General features: G+C 38.3%; 1 non-coding gene across 1 annotated transcript; it reads left to right on the forward strand.

Moving 5' to 3' along the window:
* Nucleotides 1-1460: 1460 nt before the first annotated feature.
* Nucleotides 1461-1568, forward strand: LOC148576362 (small nucleolar RNA R71). Its single transcript, XR_015904154.1, has one exon. It is a non-coding gene; the product is annotated as a small nucleolar RNA R71 (small nucleolar RNA).
* Nucleotides 1569-22252: the final 20684 nt, after the last annotated feature.

Raw genomic sequence — 22252 nt, forward strand, 5'->3', positions numbered from 1 at the left:
CCATTGAAGGACTATTTCACCTCTGTCAACATCAATCACAGCTCTTGCTGTGACCAGGAAAGGTCTTCCTAGGATGATGGATTCATCCTCTTCCTTTCCAGTATCCAGGACTATGAAATCAGTAGGTATGTAAAGGCCCTCAACCTTTACTAATACATCTTCTACTTGTCCATAAGCCTGTTTTCTTGAGCTGTCTGCCATCTCTAGTGAGATTTTAGCAGCTTGCACCCCATAGATTCCCAGTTTCTCTATTACAGAGAGGGGCATGAGGTTTATCCCTGAACCAAGGTCACACAGAGCCTTAAAGATCATGGTGCCTATGGTACAAGGGATTATGAACTTTCCAGGATCCTGTCTCTTCTGAGGCAATGTCAGTTGATCCAGATCACTTAGTTCATTGATGAACAAGGGAGGTTCAACTTCCCAAGTATCAATGCCAAACAATTTGGCATTCAGCTTCATGATTGCACCAAGAAACTTGGCAGTTTGCTCTTCAGTAACATCCTCATTCTCTTCAGAAGAGGAATACTCATCAGAGCTTATGAAGGGTATAAGGAGATTCAATGGAATCTCTATGGTCTCTAGATGAGCCTCAGAGTCCTTTGGTTCCCTTAGGGAAGCTCCTTATTGATCACTGGACGTCCCTGGAGGTCTTCCTCCTTGGGATTCACGTCCTCTCCTCTCCTCACAGGTTCGGCCAGGGCACTTATGTCAATGGCCTTGCACTCTCCTTTTGGGTTCTCTTCTGTATTGCTTGGGAGAGTACTAGGAGGGATTTCAGTGATCCTTTTACTCAGCTGGCCCACTTGTGCTTCCAGATTTCTAATGGAAGACCTTGTTTCATTCATGAAACTTACAGTGGCCTTAGATAGATCAGAGACTAGATTTGCTAAATTAGAAGCATTTTGTTCAGAGTTCTCTGTCTGTTGCTGAGTTGATGATGGAAAAGGTTTGCTATTGCTAAACCTGTTTCTTCCACCATTATTAAAGCCTTGTTGAGGCTTTTGATCCTTCCATGAGAAATTTGGATGATTTCTCCATGTTGAGTTATAGGTGTTTCCATAAGGTTCACCTAAATAATTTACCTCTGCTATTGCAGGGTTCTCAGGATCATAGGCTTCCTCTTCAGAAGATGCCTCTTGAGTACTGTTGGATGCAGCTTGCATTCCATGCAGACTCTGAGAAATCATATTGACTTGTTGAGTCAATATTTTGTTCTGAGCCAATATGGCATTCAGAGTATCAACCTCAAGAACTCCCTTCTTCATAGGCGTCCCATTGATTACAGGATTCCTTTCAGAAGTGTACATGAACTGGTTATTAGCAACCATGTCAATGAGTTCTTGAGCTTCTGCAGGCGTTTTCTTTAGGTGAATGGATCCACCTGCAGAAGTGTCCAGTGACATCTTTGATAGCTCAGATAAACCATCATAGAATATATCCAGGATGGTCCATTCTGAAAGCATGTCAGAAGGACACTTTTTGGTCAACTGTTTGTATCTTTCCCAAGCTTCATAGAGAGATTCACCTTCTTTCTGTCTGAAGGTTTGAACATCAGCTCTAAGCTTGCTCAGCTTTTGAGGAGGAAAGTACTTGGCTAAGAAAGCCGTGACCAGCTTATCCCAAGAGTTCAAGCTGTCTTTAGGTTGAGAATCCAACCATAATCTAGCTCTGTCTCTTACAGCAAAAGGGAAAAGCATGAGCCTGTAGACTTCAGGATCTACTCCATTAGTCTTAACAGTATCACATATCTGCAAGAATTCAGTTAAGAACTGAAAAGGATCTTCAGATGGAAGTCCATGAAACTTGCAGTTCTGCTGCATCAGAGAAACTAATTGAGGTTTCAGCTCAAAGTTGTTTGCTCCAATGGCAGGAATGGAGATGCTTCTTCCATGTAAATTGGAATTAGGTGCAGTAAAGTCACCAAGCATCCTCCTTGCATTATTATTATTTTCGGCTGCCATCTCCTCTGCCTGTTTGAAAATTTCTGAAAGGTTATCTCTGGATTGTTGTATTTTAGCTTCTCTTAATTTTCTCTTCAGAGTCCTTTCAGGTTCTGGATCTGCTTCCACAAGAATGTTCTTATCCTTGCTCCTGCTCATATGACAAGGAAGAATGGCCAGAAAAATGATAATAATAATAGAGATCCTTTATACCACAGTATAGGGATCCCTTTGTGAGTGGAAGAGAAGGGGGAGACAAAGAATGTGATGTAAAGGAAGAAATGCAACTGTACGAATGGAAGAGATGTGAGATGAGATGTTAGGATATGAATGAATAAATAGAATAGGATGGGGGAGGGATAATTTTCGAAAATTATTTTGAAAAGGAGTTAATGATTTTTTAAAATGGTTTTTGAAAAATTGTTAGTAATTTTCGAAAATTAAGTTTTAAAAATTAAAATAATTAATAAATTAAAAAGAAATTTTGAAAAAGGGGAGAGATATTTTCGAAAATTAGAAAGAGAGAGAGTTAGTTAGGTGGTTTTGAAAAAGATAAGAAACAAATAAAAAGTTAGTTAGTTAGTTGAAACAAATTTTGAAAAGATAAGAAGTTAGGAGGTTATAGAAGATATTTTGAAAAGATATTTTTGAAAAAGATAAGATAAGAAGATATTTTTGAAAAGATATGATAGAAATTAGTTTTGAAAAAGATTTGATTTTTAAAATCTCAATTAATGACTTGATTCATAAGAAATCACAAGATATGATTCTAGAACTTAAAGTTTGAATCTTTCTTAACAAGCAAGTAACAAACTTCAAATTTTTGAATCAAAACATTAATTGATTATGTTATTTTCGAAAATTTGATTTAAAAATAAGAAAAAGATTTTTGAAAAATATTTTTGGAATTTTCGAAAATAACTAAGAATTTTGAAAAAGATTTGATTTTTGAAAAAGATTTTGAAAAAGATAAGATTTTCAAATTGAAAATTTGATTTGACTCATTGGCAACAACTTGATTTTAAGAATTTTTGAAAAAGTCAATCCAAATTTTCGAATTTGATGAGAGAAAAAGGGAAATATATTTTTTTTTATTTTGAAATTTTTATGAAAAACATGAAAATTATGCAATGCATGAAATTTTTAGATCAAAACAATGAATGCATGCATGAATGATATGAGTGTCAAGATGAACACCAAGAACACTTTGAAGATCATGATGAACATCATAGACACAATTTTGAAAAATTTTTAATGCAAAGAAAACATGCAAGACACCAAACTTAGAATTCTTTAATGCTTACGCACTAAGAATTCAAGAATGCATATGATAAACATAAAGAGACACAAAACAAAAATTCATCAAGATCAAACAAGAAGACTTACCAAGAACAACTTGAAGATCATGAAGAACACTATGAATGCATGATATTTTCGAAAAATGCAAGATGCATATGCAAGTGACACCAAACTTATAATGTGACTCAAGACTCAAACAAGAACACAAAAAATATTTTTTGATTTTTATGATTTTCTAATTTTTTTGGATTTTTTCGAAAATAATATGAAAAAAGAAAAATTAAGGATTCCAAAATTTTTAATATGAATTCCAGGAATCTTGCCATGTTAGTCTAAAGCTTCAGTCCAGGAATTAGACATGGCTCACTAGCCAGCCAAGCTTTCAATGAAAGCTTCAGTCCAAAACACTAGACATGGCCAATGGCCAGCCAAGCTTCAGCAGGTGATCAGAAACAGTAGCAGGTGGATTAACTCCAACTAGCTTGCTCTTGATAACAAATTGCTGCCTCAGTCCAAATGAATTTAGACATGGCTTTACAGCCAGCCAGGCTGCAACATATAATTACATGAGCTGGAGTGATTAGTTGAATACCAATCCCAAAGTAGTTTGGGTATGGCTTTACAGCCAGATATGATTCAACATATTTCATGAAACACTAGAATTCATTCTTAAAAATTTTGAAGCCATAGAATAATTTATTTTTGAAAACATTTTTATTTTTTTCGAAAACAGATGAGAAAATTTTAGAAATTTTTTTGAAAAATTTTTGAAAATAAAATAAAAAGAAAATTACCTAATCTGAGCAACAAAATGAACCGTCAGTTGTCCAAACACGAACAATCCCCGGCAATGGCGCCAAAAACTTGGTGCACGAAATTGTGATCTCTGGTAATGGCTTCTTAGGCCAGATACTCTGATCTAGTTTTACAGTCTGTCACAACTTCGATACAACTAACCAGCAAGTGCACTGGGTCGTCCAAGTAATACCTTACGTGAGTAAGGGTCGAATCCCACGGAGATTGTTGGTATGGAGCAAGCTATGGTCACCTTGCAAATCTCAGTCAGGCGGATTTAAACATGATACTTTATTAGATTAAAATAAACAATAAAAGGGATAGAGATACTTATGTAGGTTCATTGGCAGGAATTTCAGATAAGCGAATGGAGATGCTTTTCGTTCCTCTGAACCTCTGCTTTCCTGCTATCTTCATCCAATCAGTCTTACTCCTTTCCATGGCTGGCTTTATGTGATACATCACCACTGTCAATGGCTACTTTCGGTCATCTCACGGGAAAATGATCCAATGCCCTGTCACGGCACGGCTAATCGTCTGGAGGCATCACCCTTGTCAATGGCTTCATCTTATCCTCTCAGTGAATAATCTGCTCATGCACCCTGTCACGGCACGGCTATTCATCTGTCGGTTCTCGATCATGCCGGAATAGGATTTACTATCCTTTTGCGTCTGTCACTAACGCCCTGCAATCGCGAGTTCGGAGCTCGTCACAGTCATTCAATCATTGAATCCTACTCGGAATACCACAGACAAGGTTTAGACCTTCCGGATTCTCTTGAATGCCGCCATCATTCTAGCTTACGCCACGAAGATTCTGGTTAGGAGATCTAAGAGATACTCATTCTAGCTTAATTCATGTAGAACAGAAGTGTTTGTCAGGCACGCGTTCATAAGGGAGAAGGATGATGAGCGTCACACATAATCATCACCTTCATCACGTTCTTGGGTGCGAATGGATATCTTAGAAGAGAAATAAGAAGAATTGAATAGAAAACAGTAGTACTTGCATTAATCTTTGAGGAACAGCAGAGCTCCACACCTTAATCTATGGAGTGTAGAAACTCTACCGTTGAAAATACATAAGTGAAGGTCCAGGCATGGCCGAGATGGCCAGCCCCCTTTGAGTGCAGGGAGGTCAGAATCCAACAGCATCAGCAGTCCTTTTTCAACCTCTGAATCTGATTTCTGCTCAAGTCCCTCAATTTTAGCCAGAAAATACCTGAAATCACAGAAAAACACACAAACTCATAGTAAAGTCCAGAAATGTGAATTTAACATAAAAACTAATGAAAACATCCCTAAAAGTAACTAGATCCTACTAAAAACATACTAAAAACAGTGTCAAAAAGCGTATAAATTATCCGCTCATCAGTTCCCTTTTTAAAACAAAGCCACTCTCGACATTCTCTTTCCAAAACTTCCAAAACCATGGAAAGTTAAAAATTCTTTTTGGGAACATTCAAAATCACCCATCCCACAATGGGATTTTATAACAAAGTTTCTCGGCAGAGTCCCAAGTCTTTAGGGAAGGTCAACTTATATAAATTCCTTAAAATTCATTGAAACTTTTAAAATCATAGATTCCCGGTTCAAGTAAATAAAACTGAATTTATTATGAAACCGATCATACAAAATCACAAGTTCCAACCCGGTCCAAAAATCAACTCATTTGAAACGGAACCGGTTCATTTGAATCAAACCACTTTCAGGTTTCTTTTTGGAACCCATTTTTCTAGCTCTTCCAAAATGCCTCAAACTTGATTACTCAATCAAAAGTATAAATTCCTTTAAAATCACTAAAAGCTCCTTTTTATATTGAAATCAATATTAGAGCATCATTCTTTCCTTCAGTGATTCAAACTGTACAAATAGTTCGTTTCTAAATAAGCCGAACTCAACGCATAAAGTTCATTAAATAAATTAAGCTTGAAAACATAAATATTCTCTTAATAAATAAATTAATACAATTTCTCAAATCCAACCCTTTTTAAATAACTTTACAAACAAGAGTAGGATTTTGTAGAAATTTCGGCAGCACCTCCCCTAAAACTTAGACTTTTGCCACCCAGTTCGGGTCCCAACTAAACCGATTCTCATTCCTTTTTAACAGCCCAAAACCAGAAATCAATTCAAAAGAAAACTAAATCCAACAGTCGCCTCAGTGGCATATCTCAAGGAAACTATTTCAGAAATCAACTCAATATCAATCAATTTAACTCATTTCCAAAGCTTTAAAGAATCGGTTCAGCAACAAATCATTTATCAAAACCAAATCAGTGAAAGCAAACCAGGCTGAATTCCAAAGAGTATTCTATCTTTCACATCATCAAAACAATTGACTCAATTCAAACCAATCCTCAACGGATTAAACTTAGATTTTAAATATTTAAAGAATCAGCTTCAAAACATTACATTTCACAAAGCCGCACAACAACTCAGCCAAACCAACATCCATAAACATTCGAGTCAATCAAATAATACATAAGGCCGATACAATCACCAAATACACATTTTCTCACATTAGTATCCATATGTAATAATTCTAACATATAGAAATATAGTTTTTGGAAAGCGCCCCTACCTCAAAACGCAAATTCCATAACCCAAGCGTCTCACAGAGTCCTTTACGCCTCAACCCGAACTGACGGCAGCTTACATCACAGCTTTGTTCACTTTCGCCGCAGTAAGGACAACCCTTACGTGTAACACGTGGCTCCGATAACTTAATCCTAGAAAAAATTATTATAGCGAAAGCCTTAAAACACATAACAGAATATGAACGGGGAAGTTTCAATATAAAGATACTTACTATAACTAAAGAATATCGTCTGAACCAAATAACAGAAGCCTCAGCGGTGGTTCCGACAGCCATAGAACTGCCCTTGGCAGCTAGAATCACCGTGACTCAGCCTGTTCAGTTAGTGGTTCCAGCAACAGATGAAGCAGTCCCAGAACGAACGCTAGTTGCAACTGAAATCTTCAAACGCAGCCAGCAACTACCTCCGGTAAGGGCAGTGGCAATGCAACTTACTACAACCATTTTAGTCGATATAACTAGTGTCAGCAACAATGCTTCTAGATAGAAACGGATTGATGGAACAAGAGGAAATCAGAAACAGGGTAAAGCTTACCCCACAGTAGCGGTTCTCACGGTTCAAGATGGAGCCAGGGAAAGGCCAGGGCAACATCAACTCCAACAGTGGCAGCAGCGTTTAGTCGGATTCCAAAACCCAGGAGCAGAGGCCGAAAGGCATCTCCTTTCCCTGATCCGCGCGGCGCTGCTCTTCTCTGTACACAGCGGGGGAGGACCTCGGCGGCCGAGAGGGAGGCAGTTTCCTTCACCCTCATCCATAGTCAACCACGATGGAGGTGGGAGCTGGCAGTGACGGCGCACGGCGTGGACGCGGTGGTGGTGAAGGCGCGGCGGCTCCGAGATCTCCAGCGACGGCGGCTAGGTGCGGCGGCCAACCAGCACCTCCTTCCTTTCCTCTGCGTGCACGAGCTCTCTCTCTCGCCTTCGTGACACTCCTCAGGCGACGTAATGGGGTGATGGGTGGTAGAACCGCGACTGGGCAGAGATGAACGGGGCGGCTTCGACGGCGGTCCTCCTCGCGTGCTGCAGTCCGGTGGTCACGGCGGCAGTACCCAGCTGGCAGCGCCGATCCTTTCCCCCCTCCTTCTCTCGTTCTGGCCCAGTCTCCATTTCTGATTTTTCCGTTCTTTCTTCTTTGTTTCTTTCTTTGTTTATCAAGGAACAGTGTGTGTGTCTACGTCTTTTGGGAGGAAGGGGATTTTGTGGCTGCTACTGCTACGTTTGTGTGTGCTGGGTGTGGGTAGGGAAAACGGGTAACCGGGTTAGGGTTTTAGGGTTTCATTTTGAAAATTAGGGTTTTAGGGTGTTATGGTAATTTCACATAAAATTGGGAATAATATAGTAATTGAAACCCAAATTAAATCCAACACTAATTGTATATAGAAAATACTATTTGTTCATCATTTTCACAAATTATTTTCAATAAAACGCCCAAATCTAAAAATTAGAAATAATATACTTAATTTCTTCATTTTCCAAAATAGCAGTATTAATATTTAAAATATTAATTACTTAGTCCAAATCATATAAAATTATTATTATTTCATAACTATCGACCTTATACTTTAAATATAGAAAATAATCCAATAATTATAAAATTGGATAATAATCATAACTTATCTCAAATCCAATAAATCAAAACTTGCCTTAATTATCTTTAATAAAATAATCTCTGAAATTAAGGCTATAAATAACTGTAGGATTTGAGACTTGATCATAATAAGACTTTTCAAAGATTCTGGGTCTTACATATTTTATGCTCAATTTAAGTGATTTACTCAAAACTTCACCCACTTATTCATGTAAATTGCATGGTTTTACTTTTCCTTCCTTACTTTATGATATATGTGAAAACATGTTTTCTTATGCTTTAAAAATATTAATTTTTAATTATCATTTATTACCATTCGATGCCATGATTTGTGTGTTAAGTATTTTCAGGTTTCTTAGGGCATGAATGGCTTAGAGGACAGAAAGGAAACATACAAAAATGGAAGGAAAGCACAAAAATGGAGTTTTGAAGAAAAGGACAGCAACGCGAACGCATGGACGACGCGGCCACGTGCCTAGCGCAAATAGGCATCGACACGCACGCGTGACTGACGCGGACGCGTGCCTTGAGTAGAACGCAAATGACGCGTACGCGTGACAAGGAAAACTCTCAGATGATGCGAACGCGTGACAGACGCCACGTACCAGAATCTGCAGAAAATGCCCCCAGCGATTTCTGGACCCTTTTTCGGCCCAATTCTGAATCCAGAAACACAGAATATAAGCCAGAGAATGGAGGAATCAAAGGAGGACAACTTATCATACATTCACAATTTAGAATTTTAGATTTAGATGTAGTTTTTAGAGAGAGAGGTTCTCTCCTCTCTCTTAGGATTTAGGATTAGGATTCCTCTTAAAAGAATTAGGATTTCTTCTTCTCAATTTCTAGGTTTAATATTCCTTTTATTTATTTTCTTAATTTAGTTTATGAACTCTTTATGTTTGGATTGATATTATTTTATTAATGCAATTTGAGATATTTCAGAATTATAATTGCTTTCCTTTATTTGTCTAAATAATTTAGATTTTTCCCTTTTGGCTTTGGTTGATTAATTGGTAACTCTTGAGTTGTCAAACTCATCGTGATTGATAATTGTAATCTTTGCTGATTGATTTAAATTTCTATAACTCTAGTCTTTCCTTAGGAGTTGACTAGGACTTTAGGTGTTAAATTGATTTATCCACTTGACTTACCTTCATAGTTAGAGGTTGACTTAGTGGGGAGCAAAATATAATTCTCACCACCATTGATAAGGATAACTAGGATAGGACTTCTAATTTTCATACCGTGCCAAGAGTTTTATTAGCTATTGATTTATTAATTCCTACACTCTATTTTTCTCATTCAAACCTTTTCAAAAACCCAAAAATACTGTTTTCCATAACCAATAATAAATCGTATTTTCCTGCAATTCCTTGAGATACGACCCGAGGTTTAAATACTTCGGTTATAAATTTTATTGGGTTTGCTTAAGTGACAACCAAAACTTTTGTACGAAAGGATTCTCTGTTGGTTTAGAAACTATACTTACAACGCAATAATATTTGTGAAAATTCTTTACCGATAGAAATCAGATCGTCAACCCTATACACTTGAGCGACCAGAGCAGATATAGTTCTGGTGAGGGTTCGATGCTCAATTCCTTGTTCCCTGTTTTCACGAGCTTTTTTCTTGCAAGTTTGTTTACACTTCATTTTAATAGTTGAATTGGTAGAGTTCATGAATCATCATATTACCTTAGCCTTATGTATTCATATATGTTATTGGGAGATTGATTTAATTTCAACCAAGTAGATAGAAGCATTTGCATTAGTTGCATCGATGTAGGTAAATTGCATTTCATAAATCTCATTCTCCTATGTTCTTTGGTCTTTTAATTTTTAGCATGAGGACATGCTTGGTTTAAGTGTGGGGAGGTTTGATAAACCCCAATTTTAGGGTTTATCTTGTGTATAATTTGGTGGGTTTTATCAATATTTTCACACTTATTCATATAAATTGCATTTTTTTGTGTTTCCTTCCTAATTATGCTTCATGGTTTAAAACATGCTTCTTTAACCCTAAAAATGCTGAATTTTAATCCTCTTCCATTACCATTCGATGCCGTGACGTGTTTGTTAAGTGGATTCAGGATCTATAGGGCAAGAATGGTCTAGAAGATGGAAAGGAAGCATGCAAAACTGGAAGGGGGCATGAAGAATAAAGCTTTGGAAAAGTGGTGGCGACGCGCACGAGTGACTGATGCGCACACGTGGCCGTGTGTAGTTGAGACTGGCGCGCGCATAAACTGACGAGTACGCATGACTGAGGTGTACTCGTGGCTCGAGGAGTTCATATGACGCACATGCATGGCGCCCAGCACGTGACTCATTGATGAAATCGTGGCTGGCGATTTCTGCAAGGCTTCAGGCCCAATCTGAGCTAAATTCTGCATGAAAAAGACCCAAGGAACTAAGGGGGAAGGAGAGGATTCACTCATACACACCATATACATAATTTTAGCTAGTTTTTGTTCTTGTTTTCCTAGAGAGAGAAACTATTATTTCTCTCTAGGTTTAGTTTGTTTTGATCATCCCTTGTTGAATTTCTGAATTGGGTCTTGTTGAATTGAGTTTTTATTGTTCAATCTTAATTTATTTAGTTGTAATTTGTTTGGATCTTGTGTTAGAATTTTGTTTCCTCTTTATTTTTCTTTTTCTTCTCATTTTATGAACTTTGTTGATTTTGAGTTCCTCTTAGTGCATTGATGTTTTCTGTGATTGATAGTGTTATTTAAGTTATTTTCTATTAATAATTGTTAGTGGGTACTTATAATTTTCAATTAATTTTTCAATTTAAATATGTCTTTAGTTAATGCCTACCATGTGTTTGATAAAATGTTTCCTTTGATTATGGAGTAGTTTTCTATACTCTTGGCCTAGGCTAAGGAAATTGGGTGACCTTGAGTCATTGAGTCTAATTGATTTGGTGGTTTGAGAACCCTTAGTGGTCAAATTGATACCCATTGACACTAATCTACTACTAAGCTAATTAGTAGTTGAATTGGGACTTATGAGTTGAAATTGATCAAGTCATTTGACATACTTCACTTGTAGAAGTAGACTTAATGAGCTTGGTTCCTCATAATTCTCAATACATGGTTGTTAGACAAGGATAGTGATCCCAATTCCTATGTCTTAGCCAAGAGTCCTTTTTATAATTCATATTTGAACCCAAAAATCCCAATTGCTTGATTCTTGTTATAGCTAGTTTAATTGTTTACATAGTTCTAGAGTAGAAATAGATTTATATGTTCCCTTGCTAGACTACATTTACTTATACCTTGCTTTAATTGCTTTGATTTAGTTTCTTGCACTTTAAGATTTCTTGCATGTTAAGCTTAGTAGTTTAAATTCTTGTTTATGACTCCCAACCCCGGAATTCTAACCAATATTGATGCACATGTTTGCCCATTCTCTTGAGGACAATCCGAGACTAATACTCTCGGTTACTTTTTATTGGGGTTGAACTTGTGACAACCATATCAAAATTCGATCAAAAGGATTATTTTTTGGTTTAAGACTATTCTATGACATGATTTTCTATTGAGAAATTCTAAACCAACGATAATCCTCGCATCAATGCCCCCTAAAAGGTGAATCTTTTCTCTTTTATATCTAATCTAATTTGATTTAAAACTAAAATAAAATATTCAATTCTAAATCTAAAAGATTTTGTTTGTAAGTAAAAGTTACAAAAATAAGATAAAAGATAACAATTAAAAGCTAAATCCCACTAAAGATGCTCCCTTAGGTGAGTTTGACCCGTATTCTGGTGTTTATTGGCATTTTTCTGGCGTTTAGCGCCGGCAAGAGGAAGTTCTGGCGTTTTTCAATCCTCTTTGGGCGCTAAATGCCATGCTCGGCATTTAGCACCAGATTTGGCAGTGATTCCAGGAAAAAAGTATAAACTATTATATATTGTTGGAAATCTCTCGATGTTGTCTTTCTAACATCGTTAAAACCGCATCAATTGGACCTCTGTAGCTCAAGTTATGCTCATTAGAACACAAAGAGGTCAAGCTTGACAACGTCTACTTTCTTCCTTTGTTTTTGCAGAAAACTCTGCCAAATTCGCCCGAATTTCACCTGAAATAATAAAAACACCAAAACAACTCAAAGTAGCATCCAAAGAGAATTTTTGCACTAAAATATAATAAAAGTAAATATATTCTAACTAAAAATGACTAGAAAATAAGGGTAAAATGGGTACAAGATGCTCACGCATTACAACACCAAACTTAAATTGTTGTTTGTCCTCAAGCAACCAAAAACAATATAGGAGTGAGAAGAGAAAATGCTTAGGATTTGAGTGTTCATTGAAGCTCATATCCATTCACTGAGTGGGGCCAATGACACTATAATTCCGAATAGGTTTGGGATCTTACTTTCCTCTGAAGCTCAGAGATATTGATATTCTTCCAAACTAAAACTCGGATGATATTATGGATACTCTTTCTCTTGAAGCTCTGATTAGTCCTTGAAGACAGCTTTTTCTTTTCTTTTCTTTGGTGCTTTGCACCTTGAGCCTAGCTGTGTCTAAGTGTTTTGTCTTCAAGCTTAACTTGAAACAAGAACACCACAAGTAGTTAACTGGGGAACTCTTTGAGTCCTAAGTTTTTTTCTTTTTATTTTTCCCAGACAGTGGTGCTCAGAGCCTTAGGCATACTCTGTAACAATAATGGGTCACGACTTTAGGTGCTTTGTCTCAAGGGTTACTTCACACTTTCGCACCACAAGTATATGGTTGGAAAAAACTACTCATTTGAGCTTTAGATTAGTTTTGAACCTCCTAACCATTGATTCTCAAAGCCTTGGACCTTGTTCTTTTGATTTTTTCTTTTTCTTTTTCTTTCCTTTTGCTATTTGTTTTGCTTCAAGAACCAATCTTTTTCTTATTTCAGAGAATCAGTAATACTTTTCTAAGTTTCCATTCCTCAAAAACCAATATTCTTAACTCCAATATTAAATATGCACTGTTAATTCATACATTCAGAGATAAAGATAGTGCCACTACATCAAAGTAACTAAAAAACTCATAATATATAACTCAAAATCTCATGCATCTTACTACTTCTTCTTCTTTTGAATTTTCTTTAAGCTCAATGAACAATATATGAGACATCTTTTAAAGATAAATATAAAGTATTAAAATAAACCACTAAACTAGAAAGCAAGGAAATCCTACTAGTGATCATACAACTCAGAATAGAGAACAGAAAATAGAATGAAATACTGAAAAATAGAAATAAGATAAGGGAGAGGAGAATGAAACTCAACCACCTCAATCATCATGGCTACTACTCCCTCTAGGGAATCTTCTTTGGCGCTTCAGCTCCTTTATGTCGTACCCCTGCCTCTTCTACTCCTCCACTAGCTGGTGGAGGAGAGCAGCGTGATCCTTATGCTCTATCCATAGCTGATCGACAGATGATGTCAGCTCTCCTATGGATGTGGTCAACTAGTCCCAGTAGTTATAGGGAGAGAAATAGATTCCTTGAGGCATCTCTGAAAGATCCTGTGGAGGCAATGGAACTGGCTCCTGCTGTGGTCCATGTCTGAGCTCTCTAGTGTGAACATACTCCACACCATTCCTAGTGATCGGCCTATCAATGTTGATCGGGGTATCTCTATCAATGTGAGATCCAGCTGCTACACATAGGCAGTAGATGTGGTGAGAGAAAGCAAGTCTCGTAGAGGTGGAGGCTTTGTCATCCATCCTGTAGAACTCCTAAGGGATCACCTTATACACCTCCACCTCGTTGACGAGCATGATATAGTGGATCATCACTGCTCGCTCGAATGTAACCTCAGAACGGTTACTCGAAGGGAGAATGGAATGTTGGATGAACTCCAACCATCCTCGAGCAACTGGCTTGAGGTCATGCCTACACAACTGGTATGGATTACCTCTAGAGTCCTTCCTCTACTGAACTCCGAGGAGGCAAATGTTAGCAAGAATCTGATCCAACCTCTGGTCAGTGTTAACCCTCCGAGTGTATCAATGAGGGTCCTCTCCGGATGGTGGTAACTGTAGTGCCACCCTCACACTCTCCAGGCTAAAATCTATGATATGTCCTCTGACCATGGTACGCTAGTTCTTTAGCTCCGGGTTTACGCCTTTGACATGCTTGTATGTAACCCATGCATTGGCGTAGAACTCTCACACCATCAACGCTCCAACCTCAGTTACGGGTTGGCCAGAACTTTTTAACTCCGTCTCAGAATCTGGTATTGGATCTCTGGGTACTCATGTGGCTTCAGGTCGAAGCAGACCTTGGAAATCACCTTCTTCTTGTGCACCACCTCATAAAAATAGTCCTTATATTTCTTAGACAAGAACCAGGTGAAGTCCCATGGGTCGGAGGTAGAAGCCTTCTCTTTTCTCTTTCTTGATGAGGATTCTTCGGTCCGGGGTGCCATGGAGATAGTAAAATAAAGAAAAAATGGAGCACCCAACGCCAAACTTAAAAAGTTTTCTCATCCCATAGCAAAGTAAGAAAAGAAAATAAGGAGAGGAAAATAAACTAGAAATAAAAGAGAGAGAGGAGAGTTGAGAAGGGGGGCTTCGGCCTAGGCTAAGAAGGAGAAAGAAAAGGAAAATAGGGAGTGTGTATGGTGAAGAGTAAGAAAGGAGGGATAGTAATTGGAGGTGTGGTGAAAGTGAAAGTGATGTGGGTTATTTATAGGTGGGGAGGGGAGAGTTCAATTATGGGGTATGGGTGGGGGAAAATTGAATTTGAATTTTGGGTTGTTGGAAGGAGAGATGGATGGGATAGATGAGAGTGGATTGGGTGGAGTGAGAGGTGAGTTGAGAAAATCAAGGGAAATGATTGGTGACGGAATGGATGAATGTGGATGGAAAAGTGGGTAAGGGGGAGAGAAAAGGGATAAGTTTGAATGGTAAAGGTGGTTGGGTTATTAGGGTTTAACCATTGGTCAAAAACTCTCTTCATTCTCGAAATCTGCTCTCTGGGCGCTAAATGCTGGTTCTAGAATTTAGCGCCAGCAGTGGATCAGAATATATATATATATATATATATATATATTTAGGGGACGAGCACCCTGGCGCTAAACGCCAGTGCCCTGAGGGGGGTGCCAAAATTGTGAAAACGCCCAAATTGGACGTTAAATGCCCAAGTCATTGCTCCCCTTCTGGCACTAAACGCCCTCCCTGGCGTTTAGCGCCCAAGCTTGTTTTGCTCCAAGACGTTCTGTTCTTCTGTCTAAGTCTTCCTCTCCTTGTTCTAAGTGCTGTACATGATCACAAGCATAAGAAAACCTAGGAAAACTCTAAAGATCAATGAAAAATAAAATGAAATCAAACTGAAATAAATTTAAGGATACTTATGGTTGGGTTGCCTCCCAACAAGCGCTTCTTTACCGTCACTAGCTTGACGGTCAGCTCCTCTAAGGAGGAGGATCATAGGGGCTCAGATCTTCATCTCTCATTGTGAACTTCTTTTCTGTGCTCTCATGAATCATCTCAACATGCTCTAGAGATAGGATTATATTCACAGTATGTACTATGACTGGACTTCTACTGAACACCACCTTCATGCCAGGTGAGAAGTTCTCAATAGGAATCTTCTTGTTCCTCTAGTCTCTGGGTACTTTTTTCTTAGGGTCTCCTTCCTTGTTGGACAGTGCACATTCAACACCAAACTTAGGTTTGATGTCAGGGAGAATAGAATTAGTTCTAACCAAGGGAGGAGGCTTTAGCAGTGCACTCTGTATGCAAGTACCTCCTTTCTCAAAAAGTGGTGGAGGTTTGAAAACCTTAAAAACCATCCAATCCTTATGTAACCTCAGCACCAATTCACCTCTATCTACATTAATTAGGGCTCTTCCAATGGCTAGGAATGGCCTTCCTAGGATGATGCAGTCATTTATATCCTCTCCCATGTCAAGTATCACAAAATCTGTAAGGAGGAATAGCTCTCCAACCTTGACCAGTACGTTCTCTACTAGCCCATATTCTTGCCTCAGAGACTTGTCAGCCATTTGCAAGGTTATCCTTGTTGCCTATGCTTCTTGGATTCCCAGCTTCTTCATTACGGACAGAGGCATAAGATTTATGCTTGAACCAAGATCACACAGTACTTTCTCAAAAGTGATAGTCCCAATGGTACAGGAAATTAGGAAGCTTCCAGTGTCTGGCATCTTCTTGGACAACTTTTTCTGAATCAGTGCACTATACTCCTTGGTCAAGACCATAGTTTTATCTCCCTTAAAGGCCTTCTTCTCAAAGAATAGGCTTTTCATGAAGGCCATATAGGAAGACATCTTCTCCAACACCTCAGCAAAAGAAATATTGATCTGCAACTTTTTAAATATTTCCAAGAACTGAGTGATCTGCTCATCTTTGGTCTCCTTTTGAAGCTTTTGCGGGTGTGGTACTTCAGGCTCCTGTGCCACCAGTGGGGCGTGTAACAATGTGCTCCTAGCCTTTTCTTCCTATAATTCCTTAGCAACATGCACCTCCTTAGTCTCGGCCTCTTTGGCCATGGTAGGGGCCTTGCACTCTTCTCTTGAATTTACATCTATGTTACTGGGAGGAGTGTTAGGAGGTCTCTCAGGTATCCTCTTACTCAACTAACCCAGTTGTACTTCCAAATTTTGTATTGAAGCTCTTGTCTCTTGCATAAAGATGTGAGTAGTCTTGGAAAGTTCAGCAACTAGTGTGGCTAAGTCAGGAGTGTCTTGGCTCTAAGAGGGTCCTTGTTACTACTGGGAGGGCTAGAACTGCCGGTTGTTAAACCTGTTCTGATTTAATCCACCCTGGTTGTTGTTGAAACTTAGTTGGGGCCTCTGTGGCTACTCCTTCCACCCAAAGTTAGGGTGATTCCTCCATTTTTGATTAAATGTATTGGCATAGGGATCATTATTGAGATTTCTGGAGGAATTTTCCATATAATTTACTTGCTCAGTGGTGGGTTGAGCATAGTCATAAGCATCCTCTTGGTTGTAGCTTCCAGTCATATCATGGGGTGCATCTTAAGTATTGACAGCTAAGACTTGCATTCTACTTAAGTGCTGAGAGATCATATTAATCTTCTAGGACATGATCTTGTTTTGAGCCAAAATGGCATCCAGGGTGTCCACCTCCATGACTCCTTTCTTCTGAGTAGTCCCAGAGTTCACAGGGTTCCTCTCAGAAGTCTATAGATACTAATTGTTGGCAACCATCTCAATAAGCTCATTCTCCTCTTCAGGCATCTTCTTCATGTGCAAGGAACCACCTACAGAGTTGTCCAGTGACATTTTAGCCATCTCAGAGAGGCCATCATAAAAGATCTGCAGCCTGATCCAATCAGAAAATATGCCAGGAGGACACCTCCTGATCATCAGCTTGTATCTCTCCTAGGCCTCATAGAGGGACTTTCCATCTTTCTATCTAAAGGTCTGGATATCCACCCTAAGCTTAATCAGCTTCTGAGGTGGAAAAAATTTGGTCAGAAATCTAGTGACCACCTTGTCCAACGTGTCCAGGCTCTCCTTGGGTTGAGAATCAAGCCACTGCTTTGCTCTATCTCTTATAGCAAATGGGAAGAGCATGAGCTTGTAGACCTCAAGATTCACTCTAGTCGTCTTTACAGTGTCACAGATTTGCAGGAAGTTAGAGATGAATAAGTTTGGATCTTCCTGTGGGAGTCTGTGAAACTGGCAGTTCTGCTGTACCAGAGTGATAAGTTGAGGCTTAAGTTCAAAGTTATTTACACCAATGGCAGGTACAGCTATACTACACCCATAGAAGTCAGGCGTGGGTGCAGTGTACGAGCTAAGCGTTCTCCTTGCATGCTCATTAGCGTTCGGGTTTCCACCATTGGAATCCATAGCTTCCTTCTCAAAAGTTTTCCTGAGGTTATCTCTAGCTTTGTAAGCTCTAGCTTATTGTAAAGGCCACCTCAAGGTCCTCTCAGGTTTATAATCAAACTCAAGAAGGGGTTCTATCTTTATCCCTATTCCTGCTCATAAACAAACAAGAGACAAAGAAAAGTGGGAGTCTCTATGTCAAAGTATAGAGAGCTCACAGTAAGATATCCTATAAGAAATAAAAGAAAACAAAGCAAGCAATTAAACAAAGAAATTCGAAAATAAGAATGAGAAAATGACCTAAAAATTTTTGAAAATTTAAAAGCGAAAGATGCTGAAAATTTCTAAAATAAATAAAAAAGAGGAAAACACTAAAGGGACACCAAACTTAAAGGCAGAAATGAAAGGAAAATAAATAAAATTAAAAATAAAAATTAAAAGAAAAGATAAATAAACAAACTAAGAAAAATACCTAATCTAAGCAACCAGACAACTAGTAGTTATCAATCACAAACAATCCCGGCAACGGTGCCAAAAACTTGGTGCACGAATTGTGAACTCGCACAACTTAACCGGCAAGTGCACTGGGTCATCCAAGTAATACCTCAGGTGAGTGAAGGTTTATCCCACGAGGATTGTCGGACTGAGCAACAATGGTTATCCAATTGGCTTAGTTAGGCGAACAGAAAAGGTTGTTTGTTGGTTGAAATCGCGTAGAACAATAAATAAGAGAGTAAAGAAAGCAATTACAAGGTTTGGTATAAAAACAATGAGAGAAAACGGTTAAGGCTTCGGAGATGTTTACGTTTTTGGATTAAAAGTTCTTACCAACTATTTTAACAATGCATGATTCATTCCATGGTAAACTGTAAATGACTAAACCCTAATCTCTTAGTGATTTAGCCTCCTCTAACCTTCATTCACCACCACTCTCATGGTCACTTAATTTTAATTAGAGGGTTAAGTGCAAAACTAGTTTATGGCCACAAAAACCCTAATTACTCAATTAGTTCATGTAATTAGCAATTTAGGAGGAATTTGTTTTCAAGTTGTTGTTCAGGCGAGATAGCTCTCTTGAGAATGACAAGAACTCATGTAAAATAAGGGTCATAATCTCGTTCCACCCAGATTCATAAGATTAAGAACGAAAACAATCCTTGAAACTGAATCAATACATTAATTAAAATAGAAAAGCAATAATCTTAATCCATAGAAGATAAACAGAGCTCCTAACCTTAACCAAAGAGGTTTAGTGGCTAATGACTTACAGAGAAAACTAGGGTTCTTCCAAAAGTGAAACGTGCGGAAGAGAGAAGTTCCAAGATGCCCCTTAAAAGGTGAATCTTTTCTCTTTTATATCTAACCTAATTTGATTTGAAACTAAAATAAAATATTCAATTCTAAATCTAAAAGATTTTGTTTGTAAGTAAAAATTACAAGAATAAGATAAAAGATAATAATTAAAAGCTAAATCCTACTAAAGATGCTCCCTTGGGCTAGTTTGACCCGTATTCTGGCGTTTATGGGCGTTTTTGTGGCTTTAGCGCCGACAAGGGGAAGTTCGAGCATTTTTCTGTCCTCTTTGGGCGCTAAACGCCAGGCTTGGCATTTAGCGCCAGATTTGGCAGTGATTCCAGAAGAAAAGTATGAACTAATATATATTGTTGGAAAGCTCTGAAAGTTGGCTTTCCAACGCCGTTAAAACCGCGTCAATTGAACCTTTGTAACGCAAGTTATGCTTGTTGGAATATAGGGAGGTCAGGGTTGATAACGTCTACTTCTTCCTTTGTTTTTGCATAAAACTCTGCCAAATTTGCCCAAATTTCACCTGAAATAATAAAAATACTGATAAACCTATATTTTATGATATATTTTGTGCTCAAATTAAGTGATTTATTCAACCCTTCACCCATTTATTCATGTGAAGTTGCATGGTTTTACTTTCCCTTCCTTATTATGTGATATATGTGAAAAATAAGTTTTCTATGCTTTAAAAATAATTATTTTAATTACCTTTTATTATCATTCGATGCCGTGATTTGTGTGTTGAGTATTTTCAGATCTCCTAAGGCAGGAATGATTTAAAGGATGGAAAGGAAACATACAAAAATGGAAGGAAAGCACAAAATGGAGTTTTTGAAGAAACTGGCAGCGACGCGAACGCATGGACGACGCAGTCGCATGCCTAGCGCGAAAAGGCAGTGACGCGAACGCGTGACTAACGCGGATGCGCGCCTTGAGCAGAACGCAGATGACGCGTACGCGTGACCGAAGCGAACGCGTGATAAGGAAAACTCCCAGATGACGCGACCGCGTGACCCACGCAGATGCGTGACAGACGCCACGCACCAGAAACTGCAGAAAATGCTCCCAGCGATATCTGAAGCCCTTTTTGGCCCAGATCCAAGTTCAGAAAGCACAGATTAGAGGTTATAAAGTGGGGGAATGCATCCATTCGGAGGAGGTCGATTATTATTCACTTTTCACAATTTAGATATAGTTTTTAGAGAGAGAGGTTCTCTCCTCTCTCTTAGGTTTTAGGATTAGGATTCCTCTTAAAGGATTTAGGATTTCAACTCTTCATCAGGTTCAATATTTCTTTTACTTTATATTTCTCTTTTACTTTCAGATACTTTAATGCTCTCATTTAATTACTTATGTTGCCAGATTGGCTTATGAACTCTTTATGTTTAGAATGATTTTATCTTATTAATGCAATTGAGGTATTTCAGATTTATGATTCTTGTTTAGCTTTTTATATTCTTGGCTTTAATTGATTAACTGGAGGCTCTTGAGTTATAAACTTATCGCGATTGATTGTTATGTCAGCTAATTGACTGGAATTCCACTAACTCTAGTCTTTCCTTAGGAGTTGGCAAGGACTTGGGAATCTAACTAATTAGTTCACTTGACTTTCCCTTGCTTTCGTAAGGGTTAACTAAGTGGGATTAACTTTAATTCTCATAAGAATAACCAGGATAGGACTTTTGAATTTTCATACCTTGCCGAGAGTTTATTTTATAATTATTTATTTATTTTATTTGTCATTTAAATTACTTGTTCCTTACTTTCAAAACCCCCAATTTACAAAACTCATAACCAATAATAAGAACATACCTCCCTACAGTTCCTTGAGAAGACGACCCGAGGTTTAAATACTTCGGTTATCAATTTTAAAAGGGTTTTGTTACTTGTGACAACCAACACATTTGTACGAAAGGATTTTCTGTTGGTTTAGGAGCTATACTTACAACGCGATCATATTTTTACATTTCTTTACCGATAGAAAAACCGATCGTCAAAATGGCGCCGTTGCCGGGGAACTGCAAACGTGTGCCTTATTTTTGGTTATTGTAAATATTTTTCTTTTATTTGTTTATTTGTTTTTGTTTTTCCCTTTTATTTCTATTAGCTACTATGAATTCTCACCCCTCTCGCTTTGAGTTTGGTTCTAAATTTGTTGAAAGGAGTGGAAGCTACAACAGGAATATGCATCAAGGTCTAAGCAATCAAAGATGGATGGAGCCAAGAGGCCCTGATCAACCCTTTAGGCAACAACACCCTCCAAGATATCATGGACGAGGACCACTCCACAATGCATACCAAGCTGATAGATATGGTGGACCCCCTTGTAATTACCAACAAGCCCCACCCTGTACTTATAGACCATCCTCTCAACGTAGCTTTGAACCACCACACTCACAAGTTCCTTTTCACCATTCACCACCGTATGACCCTTATCCACCACAATCCCAATCCAATTACTCCCAAGAACCACCACATTCTTATTTTGAACCCTCTTTCCCAACCAATGAACCCTCATACCCACCCCAACCTCCAATGAGTGACAAACTTCGTGTTCTTCTTCAAGGGCAAGCGAGGATGAAAAAGGGCATACTGGAACTCACTACTACCTTAACTGAGGTAGTAAATATAATAGCTTCTCGACATCTGAGCACTCGAAGTACTCCCATGGCTACATGTGGAGAATCAAAAGAAGAGCGAAACATGAAGGAGACACTAGAAACCTCGGTGGACAATGAGGAACATGGCTTTGTATTGGAACAAGTAGAGGAAGCCATGATAGTTGTAGAGAAAGAAGTCGTTGAAGATTTAGGAGATGCTGAACCCCCATGGGAATCGAGAACTGTAAAGGATTCTGCTGAGAAGTTCGAAATTGATGCCAAAGAGAACAGTGCACAACCTCCAAAGC

This window comes from Arachis ipaensis, chromosome B1, assembly GCF_059453495.1.
Source record: "Arachis ipaensis isolate K30076 ecotype BB chromosome B1, ASM5945349v1, whole genome shotgun sequence".
NCBI classification, from domain to species: Eukaryota; Viridiplantae; Streptophyta; class Magnoliopsida; order Fabales; family Fabaceae; genus Arachis; species Arachis ipaensis.